A 12,064-nucleotide genomic window follows, 5' to 3' on the forward strand; every position below is an offset into this window, starting at 1 on the left:
TGGAATTTTTGGGTACTAATTGATTTCTAAATCTATTGTAATGATGTCGGTTGAGGGAGCTTTGGGTAGAACGTCCATGTCCTCCTTTAGATAGTGCTGTTGGATTTTTATATAGGCTGGGAGTAGTGTGCCTAGATTATATCTCTTGTCAGAGAGGTAACTCCTGTAATAGTTCAGCAATTCCTCCCTGCTACATTTTGAGTGTCAGCTGAGAGATTATGTTCTTGAGTGAGACCTGGGACCACAACTGGACTCGCAGTTCAGGAAGCTTAATGGCCCATCGGCCATGAAGCATTATCCGCCTCGCTGCAGGAGTAAGCTGACATTTCATGAAGGTGGGAATCCTATATTGTGAACCCTGCAGTTTTCAAAATGGCAGTGACTCAATTTCAGCGTAGTGCTTATTTTATATTTCAGTCTCTCCTTCAACATGTATAGGAGGTGGAATATTTGGCTGATCAGGTGTGGCTGGATATGAGTTTTGTTTCGGATGAATTTCTTGCACGCAGAATTGAGAGTGGCTTGCAAAACTGTTGCAGAGTGGGCGATGTCATTGCACTCATTCGCAAACTGTAAATCATGTACATTTTATGATGGCCAGTTTAATCTTAGCATGGAGACAACTGAGGTTAAAGAGATTTCCAACTAGACGGTATTAACACTGATACCAGAGGGCAGTTGATCCTGTAAATGGTTTGGGGGCTATCACAAAGTAGCTTGACTTAAGTCCAAATTTTGAAGGCATCTGTTTCAGGTCTCCTACTCAAGACAGTTGTAGTCATGTCATCATGAAGCAGTTGTGATGAAGCTATTTGCGCACCCAAATCCTTGGAGTGCTTCTCATATCTAGGCAACCACTGCTCTCAAAAGGCTGCCACTGACAAGTCAATCCAAGACTCCACGAGCCAAGCCAGCCCAGCCTTCTACAAACTATGGCAATTCTGAAAAAGAGTCAATGTTAAATGTCTGTTTGTCTTCCCTCAGAATCTGCCAGACCTGCTGAGATTTCCCAGCACTTTCAGTTTCCATTATGGAAGTGAATGTTTGTCAACAAAGATATCCACAATTCAACAAAAACTCTGTCTGTGTACAGTTTACTTAATTGTACAGAGCAGTTGTCATCACCATGCTCCTGTACTGTAGTGCGACCTGCACTATGTATCAGTAACACGTGAGTGCTAGAGAAATTCCATCAATGACTCTAACACATTTTGTTTCTTATTCATCTGTGGGACCATGGGTGGTCCTGGATGGCCAGCATTTATTGCCTATCCCTACTTGCCCTTGGAGAGCAGTTCAGAGTCAACCACATTGCTGTGGCTCTGGAGTCACAAAGTAGGCCAGATTAGGTAAGGACGGCAGATTTCCTTCCCTGAAGGGACATCAGTGAATTAGATGGGTTTTTCCGACAATCGACAACGGTTTTGTGGTCATCCGTAGATTCTTAATTCCAGATTTTTTTTTTATATGAATTCAAAGTCCACCACTTGCTGTGGCGGGATTCAAACCCAAGTTCCCAGAAGATTAGCTGAGTTTCGGGATTAATAGTCTCGTGATAATCTTCTGGTTTCAAGGGTTGGGCGGACTATCAGACAAACTCTAGTGTCCTTGAAGTCTGCTCCCCAAGCATTCAGGCAAATCCCCTGCAAAATGAACTTTAATGGTTGGACATTGTCCGTCTGTGTCTGTGTCTCTCTCTCTCTCTCTCCCTGCCAAATCCTCAAATAGCTGACATTCCAGCGAAGGACAAAGAAAATGCTTCAAATCCAGTGTGGTGGCATTGACATTAATGACCGACAGATGTTTTCTACCATTCGCTCAGAGCAGTGATAACTTGTCCATTAGGCTGCATCACGCTTCAAGTCCCAACATCTTGACTGATGAGGCAGAGCAGTGGCAGAGAAGGAAAGAAAAGAAATCAAGTCCTGCACTCCGGATCCCGCTAACCCATGGGATACCCTGTCCTGTGTGCGTGGAGAATTGGCCTGTTCAATAGCAGGAAGGCCTGTTGCCTTCCCGCTATTCTCAAATCGAGGGACAGCTGATGATGCTAAATGTAGCACAGCCATAGCAAATAGCATTTAGTTTGTGAGTAAATAACTGAAAATTCTAGGCAACAATTTGACTACTTTTCTGAAGCCTGTAAAAGTCTTTTTCACTGAATGTCACGCTAGCGACAGGAACACAAGTAAACATCAAAGCGTCAACTGAGCTGGTTCTTATTCAAATTGAACTAATTAAAATAGTGTTTAAACAGCAGCATTTTCTGTATTTTTAGGTATCCTGCCCTCTTTCTGCTTTTTGAGTAAAAGCACAACTCTGCAGATGTGCATCTATTTCAGAATGGAAGAGGTGTTCTGACAGCCTCATCTGGTGACAGTGAGCTGCACTTGATCTTTCGGCATCACAGTTAACCAAGTAAGTCCAGATATCTACATTTCTCTGTGAAACCAAATTCTGCAGCTGTGTTCATCACAACTTCATTTTGGCAGGAGATGTATGTGTGTGTGTGTGTGTATTGCATCACTCCTTTATTTTAGCAGGAATCATGTGCGTTTACATGTGTGTGCATTTGTTTGTTTGTTTGTATGTCTGTAACCCTCTCTCCCAAGTCACATTAAAGCTTAAAGTTTATTTATTGGTGTCACAAGTAGCCTTACATTAACACTGCAATTAAGTTGCTGTGAAAATCCCTCATTCGCCACACAGAATTTAGCATGGCCAATGCATGTAACCAGCATGACTTTCAGACTGTGGGAGGAAACTGGAGCACCTGGAGGAAATCCACACAGACACTGTGAGAACTTGCAGACTCCGTACAGACAATACCCCAAGCTGGGTTATTTGAACCCAGGTCCCTGGTGTGGTGAAGCAGCAGTGCTAATCACTGTGTTAGTCTAGGCATCCATCTAATTTCCTTGCTCTTAAACATTTCCCAAAGCTTGCATGGTATTTTGCATGCAAGATAACTCATTTAGTCTCATAAAAAATTGGGTTGCCCTATCATTTTTACTCTATGCATCTGACAGTTGCCCTTGCATTCAACTTGCTTTCACAGCCATTGTCACATTATGAATCTCAATGACAAATTTTCTGTAATGTACAGTAAAAATAGAAGGTAGAAGTCATTTGTCAGCTAGTAAAGTCCCAGTTAGAATAGTCTTGGAGTGCTTTGAACTGTCCAAGGCGTTGCATCTTTGGAAGGACATATAGGGCTTGAAGGTAGTATAGCACCAGAGTGATACTGCACTTCACGGGTTAAATTGCAAGGAGAGATTATACAATGCAGCATTGCATTCACTAATGCTCTTTTAGGGAAGGAAATCTGCCGTCCTTACCTGGTCTGGCCTACCTGTGATTCCAGACCCACAGCAATGTTGTTGACTCTCAACTGCCCTCTGAAATGGCCTAGCAAGCCACTCAGTTCAAAGGCAACTAGAGATGGGCAATAAATGCTGGCCAGCCAGCGACGCCCATGTCCCATGCATGAATAAAAAAAATCCATGGAATTTAAAGGCATAGGGTAATTTGATTGATCTTGACAAGGTATTCAGGGGAGCAGAGAAAGAAGCTATTTTCTGTTCGTGGTAGAGTCTGGAACAAGTAAAAAAATGGTCGTTTTAGGAGTGAAATTTACCACACGAAGGATGATAAAAGTTTGCAACTCCCATCCACAAATGGTAATTAATGCCAGATCAGTTATACATTTGAATTCTGAGATAGGTGGATTTTTGTTAACCAGGCTGATTCCTGGGATGGCAGGTCTGTCATAAGAGGAGAGACTAAGTCAGTTAGGATTATATTCACTGGTGTTTAGAAGAGTGAGAGGGGATCTCATAGAAACTTATAAAATTCTGACAGGATTAGACAGGGTCGATTTCAGAAAGAGTGTTCCCAGTAGTGGGGGAGTCCAGAATTAAGGGTCATAGTTTGAAGATAAGGAATAAATCTTTTAGGACTGAGGTGAGGAGAAATTTCTTCACCCAGGGAGTGGTGAATATGTGGAATTCACTACCACAGAAAGTAGTTGATTTTCAAGAAGGATTTAGATGTAGTTCTCGGGGCTAAAGGGATCAAGGGATATGGGGAAGTGGGATCAGGATATTAAATTTGATGATCAAAATGAATGGCAGAGTAGGCGCGAAGGGCTGAATGGCCTATTCTATGTAAAGATTTTAAGGGACATGAGGAGCTAGGTCATAGATCAGCTATGATCTCATTGAATAGTGGAACTGGCTTGAGGGGCTGAATGGCCTCCTGCTGTTTATGTTCCTAGTCAAGTGTTTCTTTGGTCAGTTGTTTGTGCATATTGCTATCTACTGTCAATACATGATAGTTATTGTATTTATCACTTAAATATGTGATGCATATACTAAGTGCGCATCTGGGTAGTCCCATTGTTCTGAATGCTTTTGAACAGTCTTTCGCTCTGCATCTCTTGTTTGTCAATGCTGTAACCATTCAGTTTGTTTTGATAAGAAATTCAGTAAAAGGTAATGATAGGTGAGTGAAAGTTTAAGTTTAATGTTTATTTACTAGTTTGACAAGTAGGTTTACATTCATGAGACATTGGTTCACTGGCTGGCCACCATTTATTGTCCATCCCCAGTTGCCCTTTGATGGGCAGCTTAAAGTCAACCACATTGCTGTGGCTCTGGACTCACATGTAGGCCAGATCAGATAAGGACAGCAGACTTCCTTCCCCAAAGGGTTTTTCTGATAATGGTTTATGGTCATCAGTAGACTCTTCATTCCAGATTTTTAAAAAATTGAAATCGAGTTCCACCATCTGCCATGGTGGGATTTGAACCCAGGTCCCGAGAACATTAGCTGAGTTTCTGGATTAATAGTCTTGTATTAGTACTACTAGGCCGTCGGCTCCCCGTAACCATTTTCTGGATCCCCAAGCTATATTCATAGGCGTCTCAAAGTAGGTTCCTGCGCTTCTAGTTTATGGGGGAAGGACAGGGAGATAAATTGGGAGAGTTTTTAAATTGACCACTCACTTTATTAGTTATTAAATGGAAGATTGCAATGCTGCTAACAACCTTGCCATTCCTGATGTGATGTCTTCACCATGGGTTCCTTTCTTGGATTTATTTTTGATGTTCTTCTATCTCCACTTCACCAAAGCTACCCTTTCTAAATTAAGAAATTTGTTAAAAAAGGGTCGAAGCTCAAGGGGAATGTAAAAGCTGATGTGGAATTGTCTAGTGGAATCGTAGAATCCCTACACTGCAGAAGGGGCCATTTGGCCCATTGAGCCTGTACTGATGATAATCCCACCCTGGACTGTTTCTGTTGTGTGCATCCCAAGTAATCCCTTGTAACCAACTCATTTGGTGTTTTGATTAACCAGTTAATTAATTGGTTGCATAATGGTGTGATGAGCTGTTCTCTGTTGTAATCTCTAATGATGATTGGGCTGCTATAAACAGGGAATCATGATGTGGAGATGCCTGCGTTGGACTAGTGTAAAAACGGAAGTCTCTCAGCACCAGCTTAAAGTCCAATTTTAACTTTGACTTTAAGCTGGTGTTGTGAGACTTCTTTCTGTATAAACAAGGAAGACAGGCTAGCTAACAAATGGCATAGTGGTAAGCACTGCTGCCTCACAGGCTAGGGACCTGGGTTCGATTCCTGGCTTGGGTCACTATCTGTGTGGAGTTCGCACGTTCTTCCCATGTCTGTGTGCATTTCCTCTGGATGCCCTGGTTTTGTCCCACACTCCAAAGGTGTGCAGGTTCGGTGAATTGGTCATGCTGAATTCTCCCTCAGTGTACCTGAGCAGGCGCTGGAGTGTGGCGACTAGAGAATTTTCACAGTACCTTTTGTTGCAGTGTTAATGTAAGCCTACTTCTGACTAATAAGGAAACTTTAACACATAAATACGTAATGAATGAACTTGATGCAAAAGGCCACAAGAAAATTGTGTCTGTACTCTAGCTGTGATTGGGACATAAAGTAGAGATATCTTCACTTGTTTGTTTTACTGTTTTATCTTTAAATGTCGAATAGTAGAAGCTGTTTGGTTCTTTTCTAGTGGCCATGTTTGATCTGGTAGATGATCAGTTAATTTATTGTAAAAGTGCTGTGGTTAGAAGCAAAGAAGAAAATCCTTTTGGAGAATGATGGAATGGTGAAAACACTAGAGGTGTACTTTGCTTCAGCTTTGATGTGGGAGTGGGAATGAAAGGATACAGGAGGATGAGTTAGTATGGTTAGATTAATTCTAAGATCTGAACGCAGAGAGGTCTGCCCAGGAGTAAAGGCAAGCACGCAGGAGAATGGAAAATACTGTAGGTGCTGCAAATCTGAAATAAAGACCGAAAAGGCTGGAAATATTCAGCAGCTCAGGCAGTATCTGTGGAGAGAGAAAGACAGTTAACGTTTCAGATCTGTGACATTCTGTCAGAACTGGAAACGGTTAGAACTTCAGATATCTCTGCTCCAATGTTTATTTTGAAGGCAGTTGTTGGCAATGATTCTGCTATTCCCACTTACACCTCTTTTTTTTTGTCTCTTGTCCCATCACCGTCTCCTTCTCACCTTGCATCTTTGTACCTTTTGTCCGTGAATGCCCCCCCCCCAACAAATTCCACCCAATCACAGACCTTCCGTTTATGTTTCCTTTGCAATCCATCCCCCCCCCCCACCTTTTTTTTTGCCTGTTCTGTACTTGCTTTGAACCTGTTTCCGCTCTAACATCATCCAGTTCTGATGCAAGGTCATGGACCCGAAACGTTAACTCTATTTCTCTCTCCTCCAGATGCTGCCTGACCTGCTGAGTATTTCTGACATTTTCTGACTTTATGCCTCAAGGTGAGGTGTGGGGTGGAGCTGCGACACCGGGTTGGTTACCCGCAGACTAAACAGCCACAGCAGCAGTGTGTAGACGGGAGTTGAGCAATCAACACCACCGATGGGTCAGGGCAAGGATCTGTCTCACTTCAGGTGGAAGGTAGTGACAAGCAGCCACGCAGCGAATGGGAAATTCCAGGAACACTGCCACCCTCGACCACCATGAGAGTGTAGGACGCAAGGCTTCAGCTAACAGTTTCAAAATGGATGATCCTTCTCTGCCGCCAGTGACAAGCTAATTCAATTTACTCCATGTGACATAACGAAACAACTGACTGCACTGGACACAGCAAACAACATCTCAGTGGTAAGTGCAGAGGACCTATTCAATAGAGACAGTCGCCCTCTTAGCCTGTGGGAGGCCTAGCGATTTTTATCGCTGGAATATTAATCCAGAAACTCAGCTAATGTTCTGGGGACACGGGTTTGAATCCTGTCACAGCAGATGATGGAATTTGAATTCCATAAAAAATATCTGGAATTAAAAATCTACTGATGACCACAAAACCATTGTTGATTGTTGGAAAAACCCATCTGGTTCACTAATGTCCTATAGGGAGGAAAATCTGCCGTCCTTACCCAGTCTGGCCTACATGTGACTCCAGAGTCACAGCAATGTGTTGACTGTCAGCTGCCCTCGGGGCAACTAGTGATGGGCAATAAATGCTAGCCAGCCAGCGATGCCCATGGTCCACAAATGAATTGCACTAAAAGCTGAGATATTCCAGTACAACTCTGAGACCAGGTATCTGCACAGCAATGTGGAAAATGGGTATATTCCATCAATTAAAAAAAACAAGAGAACAAATCAAAATAATTTCTGGGACAGGACTGTCAAATTCACTTTATATTGTTGGTTTAGCTTTATTCGATCTAAATCTGATCGGAATCAATTATTTTGCCATCTTTAATTAAGAGTGAAGGTTAAGGTGTTTTTTTAACTTCCTGGTTTGCTGCCTGTCGGGATACTGCAGTGTTTATCCTGCTTGCTGATATCACTGGCTGGACCCAGGGTGATCTCTTTGACCTGGCACCTGATTGAAGCTGTCATTGAGACAGGGGAATCCTGCACCACAAGAGATTACTCAATTTGTTGTGGGACAGCTTTCCTCCAGTTCAGCGGTGAGTGTCACCCACTCCGCCTCTGGCTACAAACTGTCTCTGACCTGCATGAAGCTTTGGTTGATTGGTATGATGTTTAGGACAGCTGTTTCCTGATGGAGGTTTGGGTTACAGTTGTCTGTGTGTGTGTGTGTGTGTGTGTGTGTGTGTGTGTGTGTGTGTGTGTGTGTGTGTGTGAGAGAATCAGTTAACGGAATTTACTTTTGAGATACTAGTGTCAAATCCTGTGTTAAAAGTTTATCGATTGGTGTCACAAGTGTTCCTGCATTATCGCTGCAATGAAGTTACTGTGAAAATCCCCAATCGCCACACTCCGATACCTGTTCGGGTACACTGAGGGAAAATTTAGCACGGCCAATTTATCAAATCAGCACGTCTTTTGGACTATGGGCGGAAACTGGAGCACCCCGGGCGAACGTGCAGACTCCACACAGTGACTCAAGCCAAGACTCAAACCCGGGTCCCTGGCGCTGGGAGGCAGCAGTGTTAACCACTGTTCCTCCCCCAGATCTAGACTCTAAGTATTGTGAACTTTCCAGCCGGTCCACACACGATGAAAACTGCCGCTATGTTTGGGCAGGCCCATTTCCTGTTTGTTCATTCCAAGTAAATCTTTACCAGAAAGCTTTCTTGTTTTCTCTAAGCTGTTCTTGTGTCCCGGCTGGCAGCTGCTCGGTATTTTTTTATTTTAACCCTTCCGGCAAGTTAATTTCCTTTTGTTTTTGATGTTGGTGCGTCTGCACTTGCTTAGAGCCCTTTCCCTGAAAGAAACCTGGAACTTTCGGAGCCTGTTGGCAACAGCTCGTACAGAGATCACCAGCATATTCAATCGCCCCTCCAGCCCCACAAGATCTTAGTGCTGGGTAACAGCTGCTCAGTGGAATGTGCTGAAGCTGATTTAACCTTCTTGTGTTGCAATCTTGTTATTTCTTAATTATCCCATTTGTTCCAAACCTTTTTACTCGCAGTGTAGCTCTGCAGTTGTCATTTTTGCCTTGTTGTCAGACTTAAAGAACATAAGAGCTCACAGCAGGAGTAGGCCGTGTGACCCCTCGAGCCTGCTCCGTCATTCAATAAGATCATGGCTGATGTTGATGGTTAATTCTCATATGCACACTTCAGAAAAATCCCCTCCATTTTATTACTGTCGTTTGCTGTGATTACTCACTGGGGCAATCCAGAGAAGGTTGAACCCAAGAATGGAGGGGTTTTCTTATGACGGGATGTTGAGTGGGTTGGGCCTGAACCCAGAGTAAGAGGTGACCTAACTGAGACATATAGAGAGCTATTTTACGGCCTCACTCGGGCGAAGCTTGTAAAATCCCGCCCAAGATCAACGGAGAATTCTGTTCCGCCCGCCCGGGGCAGTAAAATTCCAGCAGTAGAATTTTCAGGGACCTAGATAGGGCAGATGCTGAAAGGTTGCCTCCCGTTGTGAAAGAGTCTATGACCAGAAGGCATAATCTCAGAATAAGGGATCGCCCATCTAAGACAGGTGAGATGAGTGGGTTTTTTTTGCTCTGGAGGGTAGTGAATCTGTGGGATTCTTTACCACAGCGGTTGGGTCATTAGGTTTGTTCCAGGCTGAGAGGGGCAGGTTTTTAATCCGTAAAGGAATCCAGGGTTATTGGGATTGGGTGGGAAAATGGAGAGGAGGATTATCAGGTCAGAATGATCTCATTGAATGGTGGAACAGACTTAATGGATTGAATGGCCGACTTCTGCTCCTGCGTCTGATTGTCTTATGGTCTGATCTGGCTGAGCGCTTCTATCTTTCAAAAAAAATTCTAACCTAGCACTTATCTTCTTTGAGAGCTATACTCCTATCAGTTTGCCAAAATGTGACTGTAGAAACTTGATATATCCTCTTGAGTCATCAACTTTACTGCGGGGGAGGGGGGAGGAGAAAATGGAAACTGGTAGGTGATTTTCAAACTTGTTCTGATAATGCTTAAGTAACCAGGTGATGATACAAACGTCACCTCGAGCTGCCAGTCTCTCTCAAATAAGGGGCTGTAAAAAGTCCATCCTCTTTTAAGCTGGCTTAATTGGCATTTTGGGACTGAAAATAAATGATGTTCTGTCTGTATTTTTTTTTTAACTCCTAGCTTTGCATTCAGTGCAGTTTTCAGAGAAAGAAGATAAGTTCCCTGTAACAGACTGCAAGAGCTTTCTGACTGTTTATAGTGGACTGTCATGCTGAGATGAGTTGATCGTAAGATATAGGAGCAAAATTAGGCCATTCGGCCCATTGTGTCTGCTCTGCCATTCAGTCATGGCTTGCAACCCCATTCTCCCACTTTTTCCTTGTAACCTTTGATCTCTTCACCAAACAAGAACCCATCTTATTGCTTGAAGCCATTATGTAGGTGGAATTTAAAACTTGCTTTTATGTCCCAATTTGACCTGAATTTCTACAGGATAACTGGATGTGAAGTAACTTCTTTTTTTTTTTAGCATTTTGAGAAGTTTAGCATTACTGAAATAATTGCTAAAATTGGTCATTGGGTGGAGGGTGTGTTAGGTTATGGGCAGCAAACATTTTGATGAGCTTGAGTAGTTTACAGAAGAAGCAGGGTGGGAATCCAAGCCCAGGAGTGAATTGCAGTAGTCGAGTCAAGAGGTTAACAAAGGTACAGATGAGGGTTTCAGCAGCAGATAAGCTGAGGCAGAGGTGGAGGTGGGCGATTGTTACGGGGGCGAGAGATGTATCATGGGAATGGGCAGCCTATGGATCCAAAAGTTCAGATTGGTCAACATGATGCTAAGATTGCACCATAGAAATCCTACAGTACAGAAGGAGGCCATTTGGTCCATTGAGCTTACACTGACTCTCTGAAAGAGCATCCCACGCAGGTCCTCCTGTCCGTTCTAAACTCTACTCATTTATCATTGCCAATCCCCCTAATGTCCACATCTTGGGGCAATTTCGCGTGGCCAATCCACCTAGCCTGCACATCTTTTAAATTGGCTGAGGTAATGTGTTAACAATTGCTCCTATCTTTTTGGAGCTGATATTAAATAACTTGCTTAATTCATTGAATAAATGTTATCTTATTTCTGTTTTGGATGAAGAATTACTAAAGTTCCCCTCAAAATGCAAAGTTAAATTACTCTTGCACAATAATTTGGTCAAGTAGAACATGTTAAAAACATTTGTCATTTCTCTATATCACCTGCAATGCAGCTAATTTGATACAATTATTGACTCATGCACAAAACGCTGTTACACAAATGACACTCCCTTAACATATTAAGACCTTTTTTTACTGATCAAATTGCAGGCTCGATTCAGGATTTTGCTTGTTTACATGAAGTCATCACCTTTTATTGCAGAACATCCTGCTCCCTTAATTGGATGAAAACAATAAAGATCTAAATGAAATGCACTGAGGCATAGTGTTTGGAATTGTGAACATGCCCTGTACATCTCCAGCCCTAAACAGTATAACTCTCAGAAAGCAATAACCCGACAGAAGATTAACCATGGCACCTATTTTTGTTGAGTAGAAATCAAAGGATGTGTTGAGGAAGGGGGTGGTTTCACTTTATTGACGTGGTTTATTTTGCATCAACAGTACAATCGGAATCTTCATCTTTCTCTTTTGTCTCAGTTTTTAAGTGTATTTGTTGCTCATCTGAACCAAAATGCTCCCATCCCCAACAATAACATCTCCTTCAAGATTTCAAAATCTATCTCCAAATGACATTGTAAAGTTATTGAATTTCTTTATTGAACAGCTCATTAAAGCTGGCTAGTTTAGTGTTTCATTTCAAAGTTATTTGGGACTGGCACAGGGATGCTCTAACTTTGACTTTGGACCAAGGAAAGGTGATCTCGGCTCAAGTTTGTGTTTCTGAATAGTATCAAGGGTGGGATTTTCCAGCCATGCTCTTCCCAAGACTGGAAAATATTGCCCGTGGTCAACAAACCTTTTACATTGTCCTGTTCTGCCCACCCACCATTGTAGCGGGTGGGATGGAAAAATTTTGCCCCAAGAAGTGCAGGGTTAACTTGTTAAGTGGGAAAATAGCATCAAACCTGGCTGTGGTAGCCACTTGTGTTTAATGCTCAGGCCTG

General features: G+C 42.8%; 1 protein-coding gene across 4 annotated transcripts in view; it reads left to right on the forward strand.

Moving 5' to 3' along the window:
* The window catches only part of LOC145347598 (volume-regulated anion channel subunit LRRC8D-like), a 104,632-nt gene that overhangs the window by 20,551 nt on the left and 72,017 nt on the right, over nucleotides 1-12,064 (forward strand). For 3 of the 4 annotated variants that reach the window (XM_080195192.1, XM_080195190.1, XM_080195191.1), the window contains exon 2: nucleotides 2,279-2,418. The gene's annotated coding sequence lies outside the window, so the exon portion shown is untranslated. Of the gene's footprint in view, nucleotides 1-2,278; nucleotides 2,419-6,769; nucleotides 7,169-12,064 lie in introns of all 4 variants that reach the window. The other variant, XM_080195193.1, reaches the window with a different exon arrangement.

The sequence above is a fragment of the Carcharhinus amblyrhynchos genome, chromosome 9, assembly GCF_965287045.1.
Source record: "Carcharhinus amblyrhynchos chromosome 9, sCarAmb.v2.hapA, whole genome shotgun sequence".
Lineage (NCBI taxonomy): Eukaryota > Metazoa > Chordata > Chondrichthyes > Carcharhiniformes > Carcharhinidae > Carcharhinus > Carcharhinus amblyrhynchos.